This window comes from Spea bombifrons, chromosome 4 (assembly GCF_027358695.1).
Source record: "Spea bombifrons isolate aSpeBom1 chromosome 4, aSpeBom1.2.pri, whole genome shotgun sequence".
Taxonomy (NCBI): domain Eukaryota; kingdom Metazoa; phylum Chordata; class Amphibia; order Anura; family Pelobatidae; genus Spea; species Spea bombifrons.
The window spans coordinates 106875586-106881328 of NC_071090.1; the positions used below are offsets into that span (position 1 = coordinate 106875586).

Consider the following 5743-nt stretch of genomic DNA (forward strand, 5'->3'; position numbering starts at 1 on the left):
CCGTGACTTTTCCTGTTCCAGAGGCTTTTGTGGGAATCCTTTCCGCCTAACTGCTGGGCATCATAGCAAACGCACAGGAGACCTGACAGCTTCTGCAGACTGCCCCCCCCCCCGAAGTCCAATGACAAGTCCATCAAACAAAATCACTGCACATGGTAGGGAATACCAGTAGGGTAGGGAATACCAGAGAACTGGTAATCCATCAATGAAAGGAGGGACGTTAGGAGTAGTGTATATAAGAGCAGCTTTACAGAACAGGGCAGAGTTGTTAAGGGCTCTTAGGCGTTTGAATTTAGGTTACAGGGAGTCCGGCACAATGGGCCAGCAGATGAAGAGCAGTGGGATAGAAGAATTAGTCTGGCAGTGGCATTCGGGATGGATTGAGCGGTGAAAATCCAGAAAGGGGGAGACAATCGGTTCCAAAAATCCATAGAGCATACCAGAGAAAAATAGAATGAAAAGGTTAGACACTATAGAAGAGGCAGACATTATCACTGGGTCCATCGGTATCTGCCGTCAGTACATGTTTGGTAGATCATGGCTCGTAGGTATTTTTTTCACCTCGCCCTGCAGTGGGTAAGAGGTTTTTATGATCAGTTGATCACGTTTTCTGTGAATGATTTGCTTATTGGGATTTGTTCTGACAGCCTAAGTAGTCATCTTATCAGTGCAATTATTCCCTATCGTTGTCCTTGGGTAATATAATCACAAAAAGGTATGACCAAGAAACACATTGCCGTTCAGGGGAATCTGCCAATCACAGGACTTTAAGAATCTTCAGCGATGTACGTAGCCCTACGTAAGGCTTTTGTTAAGGAATTATGGGGTTAAAGGCCATAAAGTCAGTGAAAACGATTTCACCTTCATTTTGAACTTGAGCATCGCTGCTGTCACATTTTCACCAGAGCAATCTTACGAGGATTTGGGATATTATGTACAAATAATTGAAGATATGAAGACGGCAGTGGTCTCTTTATTTATCAGTCTTTTTATTCTGGTGGCAGGTACGTGTAATCACTGGATATTATTTTACTGATTAGTGTTTGCTTTCTGCCGTTTCGTAGTAATAGAAATACGCAACTCAATCGTGTTTAATTGTATGACTTTATCTAATACCGATACTTTGTAAGAGAGAGTTTATGGAGTCTGGGAATATGAGGATATTAGGGCAACTATGTTGCGAGAAAATTTCCGGTGGGACATAATTGCCCCCCACCACTGGGATACTATCCTAGACGGACACTTACCCCACGTTCCAGGTTTAAATAAGGCATTAGTGCAACATCTATGGGATGAAACCAGACATTTGTGGATTTATTCCTAGCGCTCTCTGTGCTATCCGTCGGGACGCTGATATTCTGTTTGATAGATTTCATGGCACAGACCGCACTTGTGATTGTTTATTCATTTTAATTGTATTTCATATTATTTTGTGATCTCCCTGAATGGATAAATGCAGATAACATTCATTTTATCTAGTAAGATTATTTGTTGGGTGGCTAAATGGATTAATGCAGGAAACCAGATGTAATTTATTAACAGATAGTAATAGTTGGGTGGCATCTGTCCCAATAAACAGTAGCCAGTCCCGTAATCCACCCAGTTCCGGGATACATTTGATAGCTTAGGATCCCAGCTGCAGCGAGGTGGGGGTTTTATAAGCCGCAAGAGGTTTTCTGAGATGTTGGGTTGAGAATAAGACACCGTATAGCAGCTCCCATCGCCATTCCTCACGCTTTGAGATGTGATCCCTACAATGCTTACCTACATATCTTTAAGGCATTTTAGAGGTGCAGTTCCACTCATGTATAGAAAATACCTATTAGCAGGTGTGCCGTTGCTTACCTAGAATGTGGTGTTTTTGCCAGTGAGCCAGATGGCCAGTCCAGTCTTGATTGCATTCTTTTTATCTAGTAAGATTGTTTGGTGGGTGGCTGTTTAGGTGGCTGGGTTGAGAGTGCTTGACCAATGAAGGCCATATGTATGACAGTGTTGATAAAATTCACCTAAATATTTTGAATTCAAATGTGCTGAAATCCATACTACCCATAAAATGTGTCTCTGATTGAAACCTAAAATGTACCAATTAGACCCCAGAATCATGACAAACCTATGTGGGGTATTGCTGAACTCAGGGAATGTTGAAGAAAGCAAATTGTGAGGGTTTTGTGTACGTGTATATATATCATTTAAAAATATATAATTTTTTATTAAAAAAATGCATATAGTGTGAAATCATACCAATGTGCCCTTAGGTGAATAACCTGGGTTTGTCTAGCTTTCAAAAAATATACAGGTTTGTTGGGTTAAATTGAAATATGGGACCACCATACTGCCTCAAATGAGACAAGGATCCCAGTAAACCCATCTGCAAAATTCCAAGTTTAAAAACTGAATGTTCCGATATAGACCCCATAACATCCCAAACACATAACATGTCTGCATGAAAAATAGAAAAAAAATGTTACCTGCAGAAAACATCAAGGTAAAAAAAATATATAAATTGCTGGGCAGTCGTAATGTCTGCGACACACACACTACCATTCAAAGGTTTGGGGTAACTTAGAAATGTCCTTGTTTTTCAAATGAAAAGCAAATTTTGTCCGTTAAAATAACATGAAACAAATCAGAAAACCAGCACAGACGGGGTTAATGTTGTAATTGACTATTGTAGCTGATTTTTTATGGAATATCTTCATAGGCGTACAGAGGTCCTTTATCACTCCTATCACTCCTGTGTTCCAAAAGCCCTTTATCACTCCCATCACTCCTGTGTTCCAATGGCACGTTGTGTTCGCTGATCCAAGTTTAAGTTTAAAAGGCTAACACATGGTTAGAAAACCCTTCTGCGATTATGTTACAGCCAGAAATTTCCTTGTTTTCCATGAAAACAGCTCAGTGACCCCAAAATGTTTAAACGGTAGTGTATATATGAAATTTATATAGTTTGTGTGGGTGCACTAAACAAGAGAGGGGGAAATTAAAGTTGAGATTCCTTGCATCCTCAAGTGTAAACTAAGCATATCGTCATCCTTAAGGGGTTAAATATTTTGGACAGTGCGTAGAGTAGTGTCTGTTCTTAGTACATTGTACTCAAACCCAATAACTTAAACCAGGCATTGTATGCACTTTAATGGATGTAACACCCGAGTGTCCCCTTTAACCCCTTAAGAACCAAATGCTTTTTTTAACACTACAGGACAACAGCATGTTTTTCTGTTCAACCATAATGTTCCTCTTTGCCACTTAGTGCACCCAGGCAAAAAATATATTGTGGCTTTTTCAGCACAAGTAGTACTTTCTTTTGCTATTCATATACGTAAGACATTATTTTGTATGATTAAAATTTTAAAAAAGAATGACAACAAAATGAAAAATACTAAAAGTGGGCAGTCCTGGCCGCGTGCCAAAGGCTCCGGGTAGCACATAGGGGTATAAGGCAATTCTGAAGGCAGAGTGGCATATAGGCGGTTAAAAGGCAGTTCTGGAGGCAGAGTGGCATATAGGGGGTTAAAGGCATATCAGGGAGGCAGAGTGGCCTATAGGGGGTATAAGGCATATCAGGGAGGCAGAGTGGTAAGCCTGGGGGCAGATGTGCATAACTGGGGGGCAGGTTGGCAAATAAAAGGAAATAAAAACAAAAAAAATATTTTTCTCAATCTCAATTTTATTAAACATGAAAAAATAGTTTACGTGAATTAATATTTACGAGCAAAACTTTTTTTCCTATAGGGTCGTCTTATATTCAGGCTTTTTCTTTTTTTCCTAAATTAATATTCAGATTTTTTTTGGGGGGGGGGTCGCCTTATAATCAGGGTAGTCTTATAATCAAGCACATACAGTATTTTTTTAAGGTAAGTGGGGAGCTCAAAATGGTCTTTTACATTTATTTTAGGGATAGATATAAAGGGTTTTTGTTTATATATATATATATATATATATATATATTATATTTTTAAAAACAAAACTTTTTGCTTGCTTTACTGCTTTGTTTTGTGACATATCCCCTTATGTCCTCAGTTACGAAGGGGTAGAAGACCTCATTCATTTCGATAGGATCGCTTTCCTGTCACTAGTTGATAACTCATGTATTTTAATTTTGTTTTCAGATTGAACAGCCCATAGTAAAGTACTTTATTAAGCACTTAACTAGACTAACTGGGACACAAGTATCTCTTTAAATTATAGTTCCAGGTAGCAGCTGACAATCATTCTTTCAATCCTGATGAAAACACCCCAATATTATTCCCATTCTTCTACAGAGAACAAAGTAAATTTTATTAATAATAATTTAATAACCTAAAAAACCCCAGGTCTTGTGTGAAAATACATCCCACTGCTGTGTAATATCATTCAAATAAAAGTAACATTTTGTGAAGGATTCAGAAGAAACTTACCACAGCATCCAAATCAAGAGTTTGGTTTTATGTATGTGGATACCACTTAATAAAGACTTGATAATGATCATATAAAACAGTCAGCTGCACTCTAAGGACTGCCTTGCAAAGTACAACATTTTAGTTGAGAAATTGTTCCTTCTTGCTCAGAGCCTCTGTCCAGCGCTCATATCCTTATGATTGAACAGAGAAGTTGGGGATGTGGTAACTTCAACATGATGGCGAAACATGTTGGGTTGACGCTTGTTCCACAGTGGTTTAGGCTGTAGCCAAGCAGAAAGAAAGCCAGTACCCTAGACTTTCCCATTTAATGCAACATCTTCTTGTTTTATGTTCTGTTGGTAAATGATCTCTCATGGGACTGAAGGGATAATGCCCATAGATACGGGGACCTTTGCGATTTAGAACTATTTTGAAGTAAAAAGTAGCAAATCTAGAAATCCAATATTTGTACAAGTGCCAGTTTACAATCATGATTAACTGACAAAGCATAAAATTATTTCCACACTGACATTTTTTAAAAAAGGTGTGCTTATTTGAAGACACGTTTAATAACAACCCAAACATTTTTGGAAAACATAATTAATCATCAAAAAGATAGGTGTACCACTTCCACACCCTGGACTTAAACACATTGGACTGTAAAAATAGTGATCAAAGCAAAAGATGGGTAAACACTAGTGCAAATCGATTATCACAAATACATACATTGGTGCACAATTAAAAATGTATAAATGCCAACATTGAAACATGATTTCTTCTCTGTTGATCAATGGAAAGATCTTAAATAGAGAGTTTGTCTTAAATATTGTCTTAAATATTCAACCACCTTCTTATTATTCTACAGTTGTTGAATGGAAATCAAAACAGAAACCGCAACAAAGTAAAGATCCCTTAACTTCATCAAATAATATATTGATAAAAGGTGATGACTATACCCCCTCATTACCTAAAATGTTATGGGAGAAGAGTAAGGATACTGGTCAGAAAAGCAGAAAACATCGAGAAATTGTTTCAGAGTGGGATAATGGGAATCGCTTACAGACAGAAGAGATAATGCATGAAAACATAGAGACAAACCTATATAACAAAGCACACAAAATAAAATATTCCATTATAGACACAGGCGAAATCCCCACTACATCACCTGAAACATCTACAGAACCTTACACCACACCAGAAGGATCTGGAGAACCTGATACATCACCCAAAACATCTACAGACTCTTACACCACACCAGAAGGATCTGGAGAAGCCGATACATCGCCTGAAACATCTACAGATGCCTACACCACACCAGAAGCATCTGGAGAACCTGTTACATCACCTGAAACATCTACAGAACC

At 38.2% G+C, this 5743-nt stretch overlaps 1 long non-coding RNA gene across 1 annotated transcript; it reads left to right on the forward strand.

Moving 5' to 3' along the window:
* Positions 1–872: 872 nt before the first annotated feature.
* Positions 873–5504, forward strand: LOC128492137 (uncharacterized). Its single transcript, XR_008354066.1, has 2 exons — positions 873–1004; positions 5245–5504. It is a non-coding gene; the product is annotated as an uncharacterized LOC128492137 (long non-coding RNA).
* The last annotated feature ends 239 nt before the right edge of the window (positions 5505–5743 follow it).